The 21,644-nt window shown below is 44.9% G+C and overlaps 1 long non-coding RNA gene across 1 annotated transcript in view; it reads right to left on the bottom strand.

The window, feature by feature from the left end:
• LOC147011114 (uncharacterized) overlaps positions 1-21,082 on the bottom strand; it is a 61,641-nt gene extending 40,559 nt beyond the window's left edge. Inside the window, exon 1 of the long non-coding RNA XR_015052340.1 lies at positions 20,998-21,082. This is a non-coding gene — a long non-coding RNA (uncharacterized LOC147011114). The remainder of the gene's footprint in view (positions 1-20,997) is intronic.
• Positions 21,083-21,644: the final 562 nt, after the last annotated feature.

Below are 21,644 nucleotides of genomic sequence, written 5' to 3' on the forward strand. Positions count from 1 at the left end.
CGCTCGTCTCTCTACCTGTTGCATCCGGTACCGGAAAACTCCCAATCAACCTGAGCTCGAGAACATTTACATATTACAAGCCGGGAGGCGACGATGGTTCACGGGAATTATTGAGGAAGCGCTACCATAAAAACCTATCTCTTCCGTCAAAATTGACCAAATCAAATCAGATTTTTTTAATATGTTATACTTATGGACATTACGTACAACTTCTAGGAAATGAAATTGCGAGAAAAAAATCGATAAAAAAGTTCAAATGGGCATGGCTCCTCCCAGAAGGGGCGTTGGGACGCCCCGCATACAAAAAGACACAACGAGACCATGATATCTAGCTTGTGTCCAAGTTTCATCAAGATCGCATCAAACGTCACGGAGCTATGCTCTGGAGAGTTACAAACAGACACACAGACACACAGACAGACACACAGACACAACGAAAATAGTGGTCACTGCTGGCACCCGCAAACCAATAACATGAAAGGCAAAATGGTGCCGCTAAAGATCGCAATGACACACCAGTTCTCCTCGACCTTTTGTGAGATGACTGAAGAAGAATTCTCCCAAAGGATAAATAGGAAGTCCCATCTCGGTGATAACTTAAGCAGTCTTCTCCAGCTATTAGAAACCGCCCATGAGGGATGAAGGAATTCCACAGCCTTCCATTCCGATTGGGGAAACCCCGCCTTTTCCTTTTCCCCGCACACGAGGGCTGAAGGAACACCACAGCCTTCTATTCCGATCGGGGAAACCACGCCTTTTCCTTTTCCTTTTCCCCGCCCACGAGGGATGAAGGAACGCCACAGCCTTCCATTCCGATCGGTGAAACCCTGCCTTTTCCTTTTCCCCGCCCCCTTTTACAATTTCCTCCATCTTATAATGTAATCTCGATATATTTTCATTCCAAACATCATCATTCCAATCACAAATTAATACTACACCATTAATATAACAAAATAAAATGAATCTGTCTATAATTCCAGCAATGTGTGTGTGTGTGTGTGTGTGTGTGTGTGTGTGCGTGCGTGCGTGCGTGCGTGCGTGCGTGCGTGCGTGCGTGCGTGCGTGCGTGCGTGCGTGCGTGTGTGTGTGTGTGTGTGTGTGTGTGTGTGTGTGTGTGTCTGTGACCGCTGTTTCTCGACAACCGGTCTGATCTAATTGAAACTTGCCAGATATATTGCTGGAGACCTGAGGATGTGCCTTTTCTAGGTTTGATATTAATCGGACAAGAGCTTCCCAAGTTATGGCCATTTATTTACCAACCAATGACAAGACACGTTGCTGCGTAGGCGTGGCCAATGGGGAAGAGAACCTCAGCCGCGTTCCCCATTATGGGTCACAACGTACGGACTTCCGGATAGTGATGACTTACTGTATTCGAATAATTTCTCGATTTCTTATGCGCATTTATAGATAAACACAATGCCCCAAGTTACGATCGTTTTCATATTAGACAGTGCATAAATTTCGGTAACATCAGAGTGAGCTGGTATGCTACGAACCAGGAAGTATTTTTTTTTTTGCACGAGCGTTTTATTTCTTTCTCTTTTCTTCTCTTTGTGTTTTTCCGTGCGACGACATTGCGAAAAGGCAAAATACATTGGCGCTAATTTCTGCATTCTTGCCCTGGATGAGGAAACGAAGAAGAAGTGCCGTTTCCTCAGCAATGTTGTTTATGAAGAGGTGCTAACGAGATAAAGGTGTGTACATGGAGACAATTATTATTATTATTTATTTATTGAAGAAAAATTGTTCCGAAAATAATTTATCAAAAAAAGTGCACAGCTTTTTTTGGTTTCCAATTGTTGAAACGGTTTGGCCTTTGGAAGTGTTAAGGAATTCAGCTCTACTCAACCTGCTTGCCAACGAAATACATCTCAATTTGGTGGTAAAAACTATTTCCTTACTCATTGTTCTGCAGTCTGCATTCAACCCCTTCATTTGTCATCTCATTGACCTCATTTCATCTATCTATAATTCCAGCAATCTGTGTGTGTGTGTGTGTGTGTGTGTGTGTGTGTGTGTGTCGTCTATCTATAATTCCAGCAGTGTGTGTGTGTGTGTGTGTGTGCGTGTCGTTTACGAGAGCGAAGGAACGGCCTGTGTGGTTGTTGTTTCTGTCCCGCGGTTTGAAAGTTTTTTTTTTTTTTGCACGTATGGCCACGCACATTCGGGCTCGCACTAGAAAAACAAAAGAATGATAAACAGTGCAGACGAATCTGCCGGCGAGGAAAGGCGGATACGCAACACTGACGTACACACACGGTCTCCTGCCTGGCAGACATCTGATCGCACGAACACGCTTGCAAACTTTTGTACCCGGGTAACTTCTACAAAAACAGTTCATAACTCGAGGGGGAGCACTCGGTAGAGTGCAAAACCTCCGCCGCCAATACTGCAAGGTTACGCAAGTGAACCTGATGTCCTATTCATTCAATTTGACATCAACAGTGCTCACAGAGTTATAGTTTGCAACTTTCCCTTTTACTTTTAACTTTTACATACTCAATTCATTCGTCATAACTAGATTCCTTGAGACAGAAATTGATTTTACGTGGGTATATCCACCTGAAGTTCCAAAATCAGCCGCAGTTATAATTTTGGCATGTTTTTTTTTGTTGGAAATCACTTATAACGTGTAGAAATGCAAAAAAAAATCTAAATTTTGTTGAAAAAAATTTGCCAAATTTTTTTTTTTTTGGGGGGGGGGGGGGGGTTGGAAATCACTGAAAACATGTAGAAATGCAAAAAAAAAGAAATCGAAATTTGTTGAAAAAAAAGTTGCAAAAATTTTTTTTCTCTAACAATTTTTATTTTGGGGGGGAGGGGGTGGAAATCACTTAAAACATGTAGAAATGCAAAAAAAAAAAAATTCAAATATTTTTTCAAGTTGGCCGCTATTGCGGCCATATTGGATTTTGGACCAAGTCCAAAATCTAATGGCATGATCCTTGGACCAGACCTAACCCCCCCCCCCCACCAGGTTTCGTCGAAATCCGTCGAGGAGTTTTTCCGTAATACTGGTCACAAATAAACAAACAAACAAACAGAAAGGGGTGAAAACAGCAACCTCCATCCATCTTCGATGGCGGAGGTTAATAATAAAATAAAAAACACGAGAGTAATTCACATAATCATGGTCATGATGCGTTATTGCTTTGGCATTACACCCCATCTGGATGAAATGTGTTAAGAAATGAATCGGCATACCGGAATACAACCTCAATTCCCTATAATCACGATATGCCTTTCTGATGACGAATATACGGAAACTTCCGTACAGGTAATTACAAAAACACGGATTTCCATAAATATGGAAGGAGTTTCACCCACGTTAATTTGTATTTAAATGTCTGGTGATTGTTATTATTATGATTTTTTTTTTGTATACCTTGTCAAGGCTCGTATGAGAGCGAACACACAACACACAGTAAGGGGGCCATGAGACAAGAGGAGTGGGAGAGGGATGGACAAAACAGTGGGGAACAGAGACATTCGGAGATCTGTGGAAGGGAGAGGGATGGGGTGGGGAACATGGGGAATACAAGATGGACATTACAGGGACTTTCAGGAAGGAAAGCAAGGAATTTGAAAGAAGTGGGATTGGGTGGATTAACGGGGGTAGAAAAGATCGAGGATTTGGATGGGGGATGATAAGAGGTGGTGGTGAACAGCTGTTTTGAAGGCCTGGAGGGAAGAATGGGATTGAATAGAGTGAGGGAGTTTATTCCAAAGGTGGGGAAAAAGGGGAATGAAAGAGTGAAGGTGAGCAGTGATTCGTGATTTTGGAAGTTTTACCAGAAGGGGGTTGTTGCTGGACCTTGAGCACCTTGCGGAAATATGGTGGGGACAAATTGCAGACAGAGCAGAGTGGGGGGGGGCGAGACGGAGAGGATACAGAAGAAGAATGAAAGACCAGCAACCTGCCTACGGTGAGAGAGTGAGAGTCCCAAAAACAGCCTCATCGCAGGAGATACCAATGATCCGAAACGCCTTGGTTTCCACTGCGTGAAGCCGAGAAAGGTGAGAGGCAGGAGCACCAGCCCAGAGGGAAGAACAGTACTCCATCAGGCTGCAGACAAAAGCTTTGTTTGTGGTCAGAAGCTCAGGTGGGCCAAGGAAGGACTTTGCATGATGGACGATTCCCATTCGGTTACTGGCTTTGGAGGTCACGTATGGGAGTATGCGCCAGAGCAGCACGTCGCTGCGTCCACTTTCCGCCCGTACTCCAAGGGCATCCGTCTGGCCATGCCCCAGACAGATGCCTGGCCCATCCCAATCTCCTTGAGATGCCGATCAACCTGCTGCAACCACGAGGCACGTGGTCGGCCCATTGGACTCCTCCACTCACGAGGTCTCTTGCTGAGAGAATCTGGTGAGCAGGATCAGCGTCAGGAAAATGAGCCACATGTCCATACAGCCGCAGCTGACGCACACGGACTATGCAGGTAACAAATTTCATTTGAGTCTCTCTCAGCAACCGCTCGTTGGACATAAAGTCTGACCAGCGAAAGCCAAGGATTCTCCGAAGAGACCTGGTACCAAATTACGTCTCCGTCTCAGATCCTTGGTCAGAGTCCAAGTCTCACATCCATAGAGCAAGACTGTAAGCACCAAGGACCTGAAGACTTGGACTTTCATCCTCCCGCACAGGTACCGGCAGCGCCACAACCCATTATGCAGTGAATCCATGACTCCCCAGGCCCGACCCAGACGTCTATTGACTTCTGGCTCACAGCCAGCAGAGACATGAATATTACTGCGAAGGGAAGTAAATCTCTCCACGACCTCAACATCGTCACCACAAACAAGCACAGACAGGACAGCAGCATCCAAGATGTCACCGAAAGCCTGGATCTTAGTTTTGACCCAAGAAACCCGTAATCCCAGCGGCTCTGACTCCTCATTCAGCACCTCGAGGGCCCCCAAAAGGATATCTAAAGTCTCCGAAAAAATGACTGCATCATCTGTAAAATCAAGGTCCGAGATCTTGACATTCCCAAATGATGCACCGCAGCTTGATCTCTCCGACATCCTCCCTAAAATCCAGTCCATACAAGTGCTGAAAAGTGTGGGGGCCAGTAAACACCCCTGACAAACTCCAGTAACAACTGGAAATAAGTCAGAGATGGTACCACCACATCTCATAGCACTCTCAAAACCAGAGTAGAGTTCAGACATTAGCTCGATCAGTTTTGGTGGCACCCCACGAAGACCAAGAATCCTCCAGAGGACATCCCGATTCACTGAATTGAACGCCTTACAGAGATCAACATAGGCTGCAAGCAGGCACTGCCGAAACTCTCAGCTACGTTCGGTGAGGACACAAAGAGCAAGGATACGGTCAATCGTTGACCTCTTTGGTGTAAAGCCTGACTGCTCTGGACGCTGGTGCTCAAGCAGATGGTGGCGAACCCTATGAAGAATTACACTGAACAACAAATTTCAAAAAATTTTTTTTACTGGAGATGTGTAAAGTGATTAAGACTAATTTGGGTACGCTGATTTCAAAAATCATAACCGTTTTGCTGTATCACGTCAGGATTTTCAGGAACAGAAATATTCCCATTGCCTAGAAGTCAGGATTTCAATGAAATTTACATATGTCTTTAACATGTCTATTTCGTACAATTGATGTTAACTTGTGTTATATTTCTTTCTTTCAGATAAAGATGAGTAGGCGTTCCTGTACCAATCATCCTGACAACTTCTGTTATGTCTGTGGTCGTTATACCAAAAAAGATCAACAGCGAAGTATATCTACAGCAGTGAAAATGAAGGCCGCCTACTTTCACTACTTCGGGTGTAAGGTGGGGGACCAAGAACAGAGCTGGGCACCACACATCTGTTGCACAAGCTGTCACACAACCTTGACTCAGTGGTTGGTGGGCAAGTGCGCGAGCATGCCATTTGCGGTGCCCATGATATGGCGTGAGCCGCAGAATCATCATGATGATTGTTATTTCTGCTGCACAAGCATCGCCGGCTTCAACAAGAAGAATAAAGGTCACATCAAGTACGCTGACTGCGTCTCTGCTCGTAAACCTGTGCCTCATGATGACGAGAACCCCGTTCCAACACCTCCAGCTGATCAGAACATAGCTGTAAGCAGTGGTGAAGAGGATGGTGATGATGAACCTTTTGAACCCGACACTCAAGAATCACACCTTCTGAACCAGGGAGACTTAAATGATCTTGTAAGAGATCTCTCGCTGTCAAAGGCGAAGGCAGAGCTGCTTGGATCAAGGCTGCAGCAGTGGAATCTACTTGAACCTAACACCAAGATATCCTTGATCAGAGCACGTCACAGAGACATGGCTGAGTTCTTTGAGATGGAAGACACGATGACATTCTGCAGTGACATCAACGGTCTGTTGAAAGAACTTGGGTGTGATCACGATCCTGCAGACTGGCGCCTCTTCATCGACTCGGGGAAGAACAGCTTGAAGGCTGTTTTTCACCACAATGGCAACGAGAAACCATCAGTCCCACTGGCTCACGCGTTTGGCATGACAGGGACCTATGAGACTATGCGGCAGCTGCTTGATTCCATCAAGTACAATGACTTCAACTGGCACATCTGCGGAGACTTGAAAGTGGTGGCGCTGTTGTTAGGGCTGCAGTCAGGCTACACGAAATACATGTGCTTCCTTTGTCTCTGGGATAGCAGAGACGACAAGAATCACTGGACGAAGAAAGATTGGGAAGAGCGAAAAGAGCATGTACCTGGTCGACACAACGTGAAGCATGTCGCCCTTGTCGACCCAGCCAAGGTTTTCCTTCCACCACTCCACATAAAGCTCGGCTTGATGAAAAGTTTTGTACGGGCAATGGATCTGAATGGGCGTGGGTTTTTATACCTCAAGGAAAAGTTTGGCAACACCTTGTCGGAGGCCAAGATCAAGGCTGGTGTCTTTGTTGGACCGCAAATCCGACAGATTATGAAGGACAAAACTTTTCCGACAACTCTAAACCCCAAAGAGCTGGCAGCGTGGAGGAGCTTCAAAGCTGTGACGGACAACTTCTTGGGGAACGAGCGCGCGGACAACTATGAAGAAATAGTGCAGCAGCTGCTGGAGTCCTTCAGAAAACTTGGCTCCAGGATGTCCCTGAAAATCCATTTCCTACACCAGCACCTGAACTTCTTCCCTGACAACTTGGGAGCAGTCTCGGACGAGCACGGCGAGCGATTCCACCAAGAGATTTCACTCATGGAGACGCGTTACCAAGGGCGGTACAACCCGAACATGATGGGCGATTTCTGCTGGTTCCTGCATCGTGAAACTGACACAGAGCAGCACAAACGCAAAGCCAAATGCCTAAAGCATTTTTAATTACATTCTAGTGGAGTTTTTCTGTAATTTCTATAATTTTGAAGCATTCATGATGAAATAAATGAATAAATGAATTTTTGTAAATTTCATTGAAATCCTGACTTCTAGGCAATGGGAATATTTCTGTTACTGAAAATCCTGACGTGATACAGCAAAACGGTTATGATTTTTGAAACCAGCGTACCCAAATTAGTCTAAATCACTTTACACATCTCCAGTAAAAAATTTTTGTTGTTCAGTGTTATCCGAGCAAAGACCTTGCCCGGCACTGAGAGCAGCGTAACCCCTCGGAAGTTGTTGCAGTCTTGGCGATCACCCTTCCCTTTCCAGAGAGGGACAACAAGGCCCCTCTTCCAGTCAGTTGGGATGATGCCTGTGTTCCAGGCAGAGCACAAAACTGCATGCAACGACACGAGTGCTGCATTTCCACCAGCCTTGAGAAGTTCGGCATGGATGCCACAGATCCCTGGAGCTTTGCCCCGTTTCAACTGGTTCACCGCAGCCCGTGTTTCCACAAGCGAAGGTGGACCACAGTTGATTCGAGGGTCAGCAACAGGGATTGTAACACCCTTGACGTCCAACTCGACAGCTGGGGGATCAGCCTGGTACTGGTACAATGACATGATATGTCATTGAAAGCCTGGATCTTAGTTTTGACCAAGGAGACCCGTAATCCCAGCGGCTCTGACTCCTCATTCAGAACCTCGAAGGCCCCCAAAAGGAAATATAAAGTCTCCGCAAAGATGACTGCATCGTCTGCGAAATCAAGGTCAGAGATGTTGACATTCCCAAATGATGGATGACAGCTTGATCGCTCTGACATCCTCCCGAGAATCCAGTCCATAAAATTGTTGAAAAGTGTGGGGGCCAGTACACACCCCTGACAAACTCCACTAACAACTGGAAATAAGTCAGAGATGGTACCACCACATCTCATAGCACTCTCAGTACCAGAATAGAGTTCAGACATCAGATCGATCAGTTTTGGTGGCACCCCACGAAGACCAAGAATCCTCCAGAGGGCATCCCGATTCGTTGCATCGAACGCTTTACAGAGATCAACATAGGCTGCAAGCAGCACCTGCCGAAACTCTCGTCTGCGTTCGGTGAGGATCCGAAGAGCAAGGACACGGTCAATCGTTGACCTGTTTGGAGTAAAGCCTAACTGCTCTGAACACTGGTGCTCAAGCAGATGGTGGCGAATACTATCAAGAATGATCCGAGCAAAGACCTTGCCCGGCACTGAGAGCAGCGTCACCCCTCGGTAATTGTTGCAGTCTTGACGATCACACTTCCCTTTCCAGGGAGGGACAACAAGGTTCCTATTTTAATCAGTTGGGATGATGCCTGTGTTCCAGGCAAAGAACAATACGAGTGCAGCATTTCCACCAGCCTTGAGAAGTTCAGCATGGATGCCACAGATCCCTGGAGCTTTACCCCATTTTAACCGGTTCACCGCAGCCTGTGTTTCCACAAGGGAAGGTGGACCACAGTTGATTGGAGTGTCAGCAACAGGGATTGTAACACCCCTGATGTCCAATTTGACAGCTGGTGGATCAGCCAGGTACAACCGCTCAAAGTAACCGGCCCAGCGGGCCTTCACTTCGGACTCTTCTGTCAAGATCTTACCACCCTCTGCTCTAATTGAAGTACACCAAGGGATGGGCTTGGATGAACGCAATGCGTGAATTCCCCTGTAAGCAGGACAAGAATCACTTGACCACAGGTGCCGCTCCACCCCCTCACAGATTCCTCACACATGGGCCTCCTTGTCCAAGATTAGCGCACGTACAGTTTTACGTCTCGGCTCCCTGAACAGCTCAGCTCTGCCATTAAGCCCGGCCCTGTGACTCTGGTCAATGGTATCCAGTGTCCCTTGAGAGACAAAATTCTTCTTTGCTCTTTGGCGACTTCCAAGACATCCACCGGCAACATCAAGGACGGTGGTCTTGAAGGCACTCCACAACTCTTCAGGACCTCCCAAAGTACCCAGAACCCCCAAATCTCCACTCAGATTGTTCGCAAACTCCTCAGCTACCATCTCATCCTGGAGCTTGCCAACATCCAGCCTAGGCTGGGATGGTACCATTCTCCTGGATTTAAGGTGCAGCTTTAGAGTTGCTACAACAAGCCGGTGGTCAGTATCGAGGAACTGAGCACTCCGGTAGACCCTGCAGTTCTGGCTCATCCTCCAGTGACCGTCAATGAGGACATGGTCAATCTCCTTTTCCACACTGCCAGTGTTGGAATACCAAGTCCAGCGATGAGCTTGTGGGCGCTGAAACCATGAACCGGCCACCCTAAGGCAATGACTTCTGGCAAAGTCAAGGAACTTCGTGCTATTCTGGTTCATAGTTCCAGACCCATGGGGACAAACACATGTCTCATAACCATCCCTATCAGTTCCAGTCGATGTATTGAAATTCCCCAAGACTAGAAGTGTATATCATCTGAGGCAATGATCAACCACAGACTCTAGCGTGTCGTAGAATGCGTCCTTCACGGTGAGATCACTGGCCTCAGTCAGAACATTAACAGAGACCAGGGAAATGACACCCAAGGAGTGACGAATCCTTAGTCTCATAATATGCTCGTTGACCGGTGTTACCTCAGTTGTGATTGGAGTCGGCTTATTGGACACAGCTATAGCAACTCCTTGGGCATGGTAACCATCAGAGCGACCAGACCAATAATAGGTGCAACCACCCACTATGATCTCGCCGCAATCCAGTCTCTGAACCTCAGAGAGTGCTGCAATACCGATGTCCAAACGCTTGAGCACAGATGATAAGAGAGACAGGTGATCATCCTCTCTTAGGGAAAGGACATTCCAGGCACCCACCCGAAGGAACCGCCTCAGGTTAACAAAGGAGACTGCCGTCTGGTGTACGACACCTCAGCACCGCTCTGACACTCTCTCCTGCAATCTTACCCGGGAATGTTACCCCATGTCATCTGTCATCAAAGATTGGGGGTCCCGAAGGCTTTGGCCCAATCCCATCATCTGGAGAGCTGCCCTGCGAAGGGAAGCTGCACAGGAAGTACTCCCACAGAGTGGGTTTTCAAATTTCTTTGCGTTTTTGTGTTTTGCGGAATGAAGGGTTTTACGGTGGCCGGAGTGCAAATCCGGCCACCAACTTCCGAATAAGAAGTAACCCAACTGCAGGAGGACATCCACAGACATAGTTGGGTACTCGATATGGATGGCCGTTGGCTCACAAGGAGCTCCTCTGCCCTTTGACAGATTTTGTTTTTAATCCTGCTAGGTGTCCATATCATAACACCCTCCTCACCAAAAAAACCTGGTGGGGGAGACAGTTTAGTCACCAACAACCCGACCATGGAACAGGTTTGTGCAGGTTTACATGATACCTGTAGTAAGTCACAGATCTAATCTGGCCTGACGTGAATCTGGCTTTGGAGGCTAGGTTGGAATGTGGCTTTCGCAGGAAAGATCATGGCAGATCGTGAGACCCAAAAGCTTAAAAGAAAGGACTTCTTTCAGAGGATTATTGAGAAAGTAGGTGGGGGGGGTTCCAAACGGTCCTTTCGGAGAGACATAGTGAGAGTGTGACATTTATCAGGATTGAAAGACATGTTCCACGTGTTGGACCAGTTTGTGATTTTATCCAGATCTGCAGTGAGCGAAGAAGCTGCTGCTTGCCGGTCTGAGGGATAACAGATGGCACGGCAGAGGGTGGAGTCATCAGCAAAGTGATGAACAGGATTTTCTGGAGAGTCGGAGAGATCATAGATGAGTGTACTGCACTTGCATTTCACTGTCATCAATCAAAAAGGTTTCGGCACGAAAGAACAAATTTTTTTTTCACCCTCCAAAAATCGACCTTTTTTTTTCAAATATTTCAGGGTAGTGGGGCAACTTAGCTAAATATAGCATAACAATTGTGCATTTTATGAGGAAAGCACCAAATTTCGCACACAAGTAGCCCATCATATTATGAACAGATTTGGATATTGGGCCATCTCAAATTCAGCTGCTGATGGCTGTGGCAGCCATTTTCCACTGCCATCAAAAATTTGAGATGGCCCAATCTCCAAATCTGTTCATAATATGTTAGGCTACTAGTGTGCCAAATTTGGTGCTTTCCTCACAAAATGCACAATTGTTATGCTAAGTTGCCCCACTAGGGTTTTTTGTCTAAAACACTCCCTGGCACTCACTGATGAACCTTTGAAAGTTTGATGAAGATCCGTTCAGCCAGCTCTGAGAAAAATGGTGACACACACAAACAGATGGCTCTCCTACAGTATAGATTTCATCGAATTTGTACTGGTATTCTTTTTAGCTCGCCTATTCGAAGAACAGAGAGCGAAAGCGATACCCCCGGCGTGAGCGTCAACGTGAGCGTAAGCGTGAAAATGTTAAAGTTTTTGGTGCAAGTTATTTCCTTTCTAATGTTTTTATCTACCACACTATTTTTTACTGATTACAAGATACAAATACATATATTGCTTTAAAATTATTTGGATCAGACTTCACTAAAATGCTTTATAAAAAAAATATTATTAGACTAGTGTTTTAACCAGAGAGTTGGTGTCAAAGCCACCCAATGCTCGCCTGTTTATACATTTGTCGTTTTTAAAAGACTAGTCTAATAATATTTTTCATAAAGCATTGCAGTGAAGTTTGATCCAAATAATTTTTAAGCAATGTATGTATTTGTATGTTGTAATCAGTAAAAAATAGTGTGGTAGATAAAAACACGAGAAAGGAAATAACTTGCACTAAAAACTTTAACATTTTCACGCTCACGCTCACGCCAGAGGTATCGCTATAGCTCTCTGTTCTTTAAACAGGCGAGCTAAAAACGATACATTTATAAACAGGTGAGCATTGGGTGGCTTTGACAACAACTCTGGTTATTATTACTAATCGAAGACTCAACTGTTGAAGTTCGAAATTCCAACGGACGATTTAAATCAGATTTTCGAGACTCCACTGTTGACATTTATACCTTCACCCAAGAAGTATGAAAGGAGTCATTCAGGTGAAAATTGGAAAATGTATTTGGAAATTTGGAATATATCGCACATTGTCCTGACATTCCCATGTTTAAATCCTACTACAGATCACTCAGAAAAATATGTGCAGGAGTGTTTCTGCAAAATGTGTGTTCATTTCCTATCCCATGGAAAATCACAGCATTTTCCCCTCGAACAGTATTCGGTGTTTGAGGTTGGGGTTATTTCACTGTTGGGGAAATAGAGAAAATTCTTCTTCCCATGGTGGATACTTGGCACGTTTAACTGAGTGACCTTGACATCGCTTGTTGAAAAAGAAAATTCGTTTTACTTTTTGCCCCACAAATTGCTTTGAGTAATTCTTGCTGGTAATTCACTTGTCACATCCCCACTGTCTCCTGAGAGTACAATGTGCAGACAAAACAGTTGATAAACACTCAAGAGTGTGATCCAATCGGGCTGGGGAGTCAGTAGTCTCGATCGTGGTGATTCTTGGTACTTGGCTGAATATTCCATTGTTTGTTGTCGACCTTTGGATTTTTCTAAACAAGTTGCGCACAATTACCTTTACGCTGTCCAGTATGGTTTTGATGCTCAACCCGACTATAATCTGTTGAACTGATGCTTTGCAGATGGGGCATAGCATCGCACAAGGTGCCACCCCTCAGATGGCTGTGGACTCATCAGCTGGCAGTGTGCGTGTGTACGTTAAAGATCCCACGGTGTGTTGGTGTCTTTCAACGGACAGTGAGCGAGTTATCGCCGACATACTGAACAAATTCCTAAAAGCTGCTCTTTCAACCATATCTAGTCAAATGTCAGGCCTGTCCGGTCAAGGAAGACTAGCGAATTCTCAAGCCCTCTACGACCACCTACTGCCAATGATGGTCCATGGAAGAAGAGGAAGAAACGCAAGTAAATTAAGAAAGTCATTTCTCATTCACAACTATGATCTTTTCTATCCTCATTAGCAGTTCCTAAGTCCCCTCTTTTCAGGTTTCCAAGTTAGCGGGTTTATCCCTTCCCTCGTCCTCCTCTTCATTTTTATTTATTTATTTATTTTTCTTTCTTTTTTTTTCTTCCATTTCTGCTTCTTTACCAGTTTACCTTTCCACCTGTGTGACAGATTATGTAGCTCCATCTCCATTTCATTTATTCCTCCATGCCTCTCTGTTTCATCCTTCGACCCCTCCGTTGGTGTGTCCCCCCTGCTCCCCCACTTCATCCTCTTTACAATATTATTAACCTCCGCCATCTTCGAAGATGGATGGAGGTTATTGTTTTCACCCCTTTCTGTTTGTTTGTTTGTTTGTTTGTGAACAGTATTACAGAAAAACTCCTCGACGGATTTCAACGAAACTTGGTGGGGGGGGGGGGGGGTTAGGTATGGTTCAAGGATCATGCCATTAAATTTTGGACTTGGTCCCCCCCCCCAAAAAAAAATTTGTTAGAGAAATTTATTTTTTTTGCATTTCTACATGTTTTAAGTGATTTCCAACCCCACCCCACCAACATTTTTTAACCCCCCCCCAAAAAAAGGAAATTTTTTTGTGCATTTATACATGTTTTAAGTGATTTCCACCCCCCTCAAAAAAATTGTTACCCCCCAAAAAAAATAGTTAGAGAATTTTTTTTTGCATTTCTACATATTTTAAGTGATTTCCAACCCCCCCCCCAAAAAAAAATTGTTACCCCCCAAAAGAAAATAGAGAAAAAATATTTTTTTTGCATTTTACACATGTTTTAAGTGATTTCCAACCCCCCCCCAAAAAAATGTTTGACAAAATTTTTTTTTTTTTTTGCATTTTTACACGTTTTAAGTGATTTCCAACCCCCACCCCCAAAAATATATTGTTACCCCCAACAAAAGAATTTTTTTTTGCATTTCTACATGTTTTAAGTGATTTCCAACCCCCCCCCCCCAAAAAAAAAAATGTTAGAGAAAAAAAATTTTTGCAACCTTTTTTTTCAACAAAATTTCAAATTTTTTTTTTTGCATTTTTACATGTTCTAAGTGATTTCCAACCCCCCCAAAAAAAATGTTAGAGAAAAAAAATTTTGCAACCTTTTTTTTCAACAAAATTTCAATTTTTTTTTTTGCATTTTTACATGTTTTAAGTGATTTCCAACCCCCCCCCCCCCTAAAAAAAAATGTTGGAGAAAAGAACTAAACTCTGTCAGCACTGTTGACATCATATTTAATGAATAAGATATAAGGTTCACTCGAGTGACCCAGCAGTATTGGCGGCGGAGGTTTTGCACTCTCCCGAGTGCTCCCCCTCTAGTTAACCTCCGCCATCGAAGATGGACGGAGGTTACTGTTTTCACCCCTGTCTGTTTGTTTGTTTGTTTGTTTGTGAACAGTATTACGGAAAAACTCCTCGACGGATTTCGACGAAACTTGGTGGGGGGATTAGGTATGGTCCAAGGATCATGCCATTAGATTTTGGACTCGGTCCAAAGTCCAATATGGCCACTATGGCGGCCATTTTGAAAAAAGATTTGAATTTTTGTTTTTGCATTTATACATGTTTTAAGTGATTTCCAACCCCCTACCCCGCCCCCGACCAAAAAAAAAACAAAATTTTGCAACTTTTTCTTCAACAAAATTTCGATTTTTTTTTGCATTTCTACATGTTATAAGTGATTTCCAACAAAAAAAAAAACATGCCAAAATTATAATTGCGGCTGATTTTGGAACTTCAGGTAGATATACCCACGTAAAATCAATTTCTGTCTCAAGGAATCTAGTTATGATGAATGAATTGAGTATGTAAAAGTAAAAGGGAAAGTTGCAAACGATAACTCTGTGAACACTGTTCACGTCAAATTGAATGAATAGGATATCAGGTTCACTTGAGTGACCTAGCAGTATTGGCGGCGGAGGTTTTGCACTCTACTGAGTGCTCCCCCTCTAGTTTTCGTTCTGTTATGTCCCAATATGTTCTGTGTCCTAGCTCTTCCATGAGCCTCGAATCTGTGTCCAAAAACGTTGGAAGCCATTTGACCCATCATGCTTGTATTGCATTCACATCAAATTAACTTGATCTAACTTATCACCCACAAGTCTTAACAATTACCTTGCATCTTCCATTCAGAATCTATCTACACAAGTAATGTATATTAGGCCATTGTGCATCGGTATATTACTGATGCACAATGGCCTAATATTTTTTAGAGATGTCAGTACCTTAACATCAAGAACCGAAATGCAGACAGTAAAACTGGCTTTACTTTGTTATATTGAGGAATTAAATGCTTTGGCGTGCAGTACCTTTTTAGAGCTTTCGAAATATGGACTTGGAGGAGAATGCTGGGTGTCCTAGATGGAGCATAAAACAAATAAGTGGGGTTCATGGTAGAGTGGGAGTTTGAGGGGACAATGGTCTCCTGAGTGTCACAAAAAGGAGAAAGGTGGAAAAATATTGCCACAGGAAGAGAAGACCTGTCAGTGTGGTGTTGGCTTGTATTGAATGATTTTTTTTTTTTTTTTTTTTTTTTTTTTTTGTATACCTTGGTCGAGGCTCGTATGAGAGCTAACACACAACTCACAGCAAGGAGGCATGAGACAAGAGGGGTGGGAGTGGAAGGGACAAAACATTGGGGAACAGACACAGGTGAACTGTGGAAGGGAGAGGGATGGGGATGGGACGGGGAACATGGCGAGGAGAAGATGGACATTACAGGGACTTTCAGGAAGGAAAACAGGAGAATTGAAGGAAGTGGGCATGGGTGGATTATCGGGGGTAGAAAAGATCGAGGATTTGGATGGGGGAAGATAAGAGGTGGTGGTGAACAGCTGTTTTGAAAGCCTGGAGGGAAGAATGGGAAAGAATAGAGTGAGGAAGTTTATTCCAAAGGCGGGAAAAAGAGGAATGAAAGAGTGAAGATGAGCAGTGATTCGTGATTTTGGTAGTTTTACCAGAAGGGGGTTGTTGGCGGACCTTGAGCGCCCTGTGGAAATGTGGTTGGGACAAATCGCAGAGAGAGCAGGGGGCAAGGCTGGAGAGGAGTCGGTAGAAGACAGAAAGACCACCGACCAACCTGCGGTGATTGAGTGAGAGGCCCAAAGACTCAGCTTCATTGCGGGAGATGCCAATGATCTTAAAAGCCCTGGTTTCGACAGCGTGAAGTCGAGAAAGGTGGGAGGCAGGAGCACCAGCCCAGAGGGGAGAGCAGTACTCCATCAGGCTACGGACAAAAGCTTTGTAAGTAGTCAGGAGCTCAAGAGGGCCGAGGAAGGACTTTGCACGACGGAGGATTCCCAGTCGGCGACTGGCTTTTGAGGCAAGGTTGGAAATGTGACTTTCCCAGGAAAGGTCATGGCAGATAGTGAGACCCAGAAGCTTGAAAGAAAAGACTTCTTCCAGTGGATTGTTGAGAAAGTGGATGGGGGGTTTTGTAAACGGTCCTTTCGAAGAGACATAGTGAGAGTGTGAGATTTGTGTGGATTGAAAGACATGTTCCACGTGTTGGACCAGTTTGTGATTTTATCCAGATCTGCAGTGAGCGAAGAAGCTGCTGCTTGCCGGTCTGAGGGATGACAGATGGTACGGCAGAGGGTGGAGTCATCGGCAAAGAGAAATAGAGGATTTTCCAGAGAGTCCGAGAGATCATTGATGAAAACCAGAAAAAGAACAGGGCCCAGAACGCTACCTTGAGGAACTCCAGCCTGCACAGGAAGAGGGGATGAAAGAACTCCATTTAGGGCCACACGTTGACTGCGACAGGAGAGGAAGTCTGCGAGCCATGAGTGGAGATGGCCTTGAATACCATGGGAAGAGAGTTTGGTGAGTAGGGCAGGGTGCCAGACTGTGTCAAAAGCACGTGATATGTCCAGGGATACGGCTCGGATTTCCTGTCTGGCATTGAGGACCTCCATCCATTGATGGGAGAGCAGTAGCAGCATATCCAGGGTAGAGTGACCTGGTCTGAAACCAAATTGATGATTGGAAATCAAGCCATTGGAGAAGAGGAAGGATTTCATGTCTGAAGCAATGATGGATTCCATAACCTTGCTGATGATTGGGAGAAGGCTGATTGGTCTGTAGTTACAGGGATCTGTTTTTGCACCTTTTTTATGCAGGGCAGTGATGTTAGCAGATTTCCAAGCAGATGGCAGATGACCTTGGGAAAATGAGAGGGTGAATAGAACAGAGAGAGGGTGAGCAAGAGCAGAAGAGCAGGCTTTGAGGACACGTGGGCTGATGCCGTCTGGACCGGTTGCAGAATCTGACTCGAGGTTTGAAAGCAAGCTCTCCACCTTGTCAGGAGAAAAGGATACAGAGTCCAGGGACAGTTGGGTGCGACTGGGTAAAGTGGGTAGAGATAGTGATGGGTTTGGGACACAAGATTTAGCTGCAAACACCGAGTTTAGACATTCAGCTTTATCACGTGTGGAATCAGCAGTGCGGCCATTTGAGGTAAGGGAGGGGATGGAGGGGGAACATACACCAGAAACAGATTTGATTAAACGCCACCAGGATTTTGAGGAGGGAGAGAGGTCTGAGAGTTCAGACTTGAGATGAGAAAGATGTTGTTTTCTGGCTCTCCTGAGGGTAGATACACACTTGTTCCGAGCTTTGTGGAAAGAACTGAGATTGCCCTCAGTTGGGTTTGCTTTCCATGAGGCAAAGGCAAGTTGTTTCAGGACAACTGCCTCGCCACAAGCTTCAGTAAACCAAGGGCGGGAGGAAGGGTAAGACAACTGAACACGAGAGGGGATAAATCTGTGCATGAGGGAGAGCAAGTTTCTTTGAAAGAATTCCCAGGATGAGTTGATGTTTGAGAAAGTAGTGATAGGAGACCAGTCTGTAAGTTTGATGGCTGCTCGGAGACCCTGCCAGTCGGCTTGAGTGAAATGCCAGACTCGACGGCGGTGAGGTGGTTCTCTGATGACAGCCAGAGAGATGTCCACTTTAACAAGGACGTGGTCAGAAGAACCAATTGGAGCGAAGGAAGAGCAGCAGATATTGTCAGGGAAATTTGTCAAAATCAGATCCAGAAGAGATGGAGTACCATTGGTTGAGATCCGGGTCGGGAAGTTGACCGATTGAGTCAGTCCCAATGAGTCACAGAAAGCTTTTGCTGACGTCCCATGGCAGGTGAGAGAGGTACCCACACCTAGCCAACTGGCGTGATGACAATTGAAGTCGCCACATAAGAGGAAGAGAGAGTTTGGATGAGAAGATAGAAGATGGTCCATGTTTTCGGAGAGTGAGGTGTAGATGGAGTCATCACTGTTCGGTGGACGGTACAGTACACATATAAACATGAGGTGGGAGTGGAGGGGAAGCCGAAGCCAGAGGTATTCCTGGGGGTGTGGGGGAGTGAGAGCAGTGCAGGGAGAGTGAGGAATAGAGTCTTTGATGAAGAGAGCAACACCTCCACCAGGACGAGGCTCAGGTCTGTCATACCGTAAGAGGGAGTAACCAGGGAGAGATACTTGGGAGTCAGACACGTCTTGGGAGAGGAAAGTTTCTGTTAGGCAGATAATGTCTGGTTTGTCAGTGGCAACCTGCATGGAAAGATCTGAAAGGTTTGAGCGAAGGCCCCGGATATTTGAGGTCCACACATTTAATGAAGAGGTAGGGGAGGAGGCTTTGGGTGCAGGAGGTGGAGGGGCGGGGGAGGGTAGGACGAGGGACGAGGGGGGAGGTAAGGAGGGTTGCTGAAGGAGTGTGGGGTATTGCAGAATAGCGAGGGGAGGGGGCCGAATGAGGAGGAGAAAAGGCTCTGTGGTGCTGGGAGAGAGGGGGGACAAGAGACAAGGAAGATGGCAGTTGAGGGTTTGAGGAGGTGGAGTGAAGAGATGGAGGTGAGAGGGCAGTGGAGGGAGGCAGGTTGGTGGATGAGAGGGGGGCAACTTAGAGAAGGAAGAGTGAGGGGGATGAAAGGTGGGAGAAAGGTGAGGGGGGAATTTTTGAAAGAGGTGAGAGGGAGGCTTGGAGGGAGAAGAGTGGGATGGTTGCTTTGAGAGTGAGAGTGAGGGGTGAGGGGGTGAGTTGGCACTGAAGTTGGAAAAAAGAATGGTTGATGGAAAGCGAGCATCCATGGCAAACTGTGGTTTTTAAAAGTTTTAGGTCAGAGATGCGATTTAACACAATTCTTGATGGATGCAATGAAGGCGAATTCAGAGCATGGAGAGAAGAAGCGCTGTAATAGTTGGATTTTTAGGCAAGGAATGAAGGAGAGGTCGAAATGAGAGCAGTCTGTTAAAATAGCAGAAGAGAAGTGCATTGTGAAACAGTAAAGAGTACCACATGTGTGAGAGAGGAAGATGAAGCATTATAAGATCGTTTTTGTTGTTAATATTAATGTATGAGAGAGTTCAACAGATTAGGTCATGGAAGTGTAAAAAAAAAAAAGAAATCGAGGAAGACGAGGAGGAAGTTAAGAGGAAGAAGAAGTAGCAGAATCGGGAGAAGGTGAGCGTGTTGTTGTTATTGTTAGGTTTTTTTTTTTTTTTTTTTTTTTTTTTTTTTTTTTTTTTGAGATAAGAAAGAGATTAGTTGGGAGAATGGGGGATGTTTGGAAAGTGGGGAGGATGAAAATTGAAGGTAATGGGGAGGATAGAAATTGAAGGGAATGGGGAGAAAAAACAAACAAACAAAAAAAAACGATCGAACACCGAGTGGAACCGGTAGGCCTCAAACCTAGGACTAGGCCTCAAACACCAAGTAAGAACGTCGACAAAAATACTCACAAAATAGCACGATTTTTGAAACAAAACCGAACTAGGAACACACATTAACATGTAGGTGAGAAAATTAAACAGTTAAAACGGGACAAAGAACAACCGGAACTTAACTTTGAGAATGTCAGCAGGGAGCCCCGAAGGAGACCTCTTGCCGCTCAAAACCGGAACCGGAAGTCTCCCCTTCCGATTGATGGAGGGGAAGAACAGGATTGGTCGTCCTGCCATAACTTGGGTGGATAATTTGAAGTTTTGGTCTGTTAGTGGGCTACCTATTTTTAGAGACTGTGCTTTCTATCACCAATGGCTGCCTTTAGCGGCAATGGTGTGAATAGTCGTAGAAGCTTGCAGTACCCACTGGGGGCACTGCATCAATGTCAGATTGGTCAGACTGCAAAAAGAAATTTGTCAATGGTCAGACAGCTCAGAAGCATTATCTGTTCTGTCACCCTTCAGCCTAGTACACGGACAGCCTTCAAGAGAGGTCTTCCATCTCCAGTACATTTTTCAGTACTAACAGGAATCAACTCTGCTCAGCTTCTGAAATCTAACTGATTCCAATGCATTCGAGCTGATAAGCTGCAGGTGATTGACTCTACAATTATGTTCTCACCTAACACTGAAATAAACAATACAGCTCTTACTCAGGACCTGACGTACAATGCTGTAACATCTATGAACTCCGACAATACAAGTTAAAGTGTTGAGCATGCCGGAGTACAGAGGAAAAAGAAAAACAAATCAAGCCTTTCTTCTCACAAGAGGCAAACAGACATTAAGACACTTCATAAATCTGCAAAAGCATAATCTCCAAACGACTGATACAATCAGCCATAATTGTTACAAAAATTGGAAGGAGCTCAACTGAAAATCATAGAAATCTTCAGTGCATGTTTCAAAAACGCTGACAGTTCATCAGAGGTTTCCTCTTCATTTTTAATGAAGATAACCTCCACTTGCTTTGGACCTATAATTGAAATGTCCTACCTTTGTTATTGATGACGGCAGTGACGACACCGTGTTGGGAAGCACTGCCATTGCATGAGGCAGTCAGGGCAACCTCCCAAAGTCCTGAAAGAGCCATTGTCAGATCAGATCCATGGGTTGTACCAGCAAAGGTAAAACCTGCTTAACAGCTACCGAGTTTATTTCATTGGTGTTGCCATTTCAATATATAGCACATTGTCCTGACATATCCCATGTTTAAATCCTACTACAGATCACTCAGAAAAATATTGGGAGAGGGGATTGGATGCAATAGTCCCAGTTAAGTTCAGTTTCAAACATTCCAGGATATGTACACTACAAGTAAATAATGACTGTACAAAACAGAAAATTATGTACAGATGCCCAACAGACCAAGACCATGAGGACAAGTTAACTGCACACCTGCAGTGCTCAATGTGTCCAATGTAGATTGTGCTTTCACTCTTTGTGAAGGATACATACAGGTAATTAAAACAGGAATTTCTCCTGTTCTTTCACTGTAAATGGCTCCTTTGCAGGTGTACAACAAGAATGACCGCACTGTGGTCACACTCTGTGACAAAATCTGGTAACGGGTCGATTGGGAAACGCACATTTGAGGCACTCTTAAAGGATGAACAGCACGTATGAGAAACACGCATTTAATG

Source organism: Eptatretus burgeri, chromosome 16, assembly GCF_056783735.1.
Source record: "Eptatretus burgeri isolate ZD-2024b chromosome 16, Ebu_testis_v1, whole genome shotgun sequence".
Lineage (NCBI taxonomy): Eukaryota > Metazoa > Chordata > Myxini > Myxiniformes > Myxinidae > Eptatretus > Eptatretus burgeri.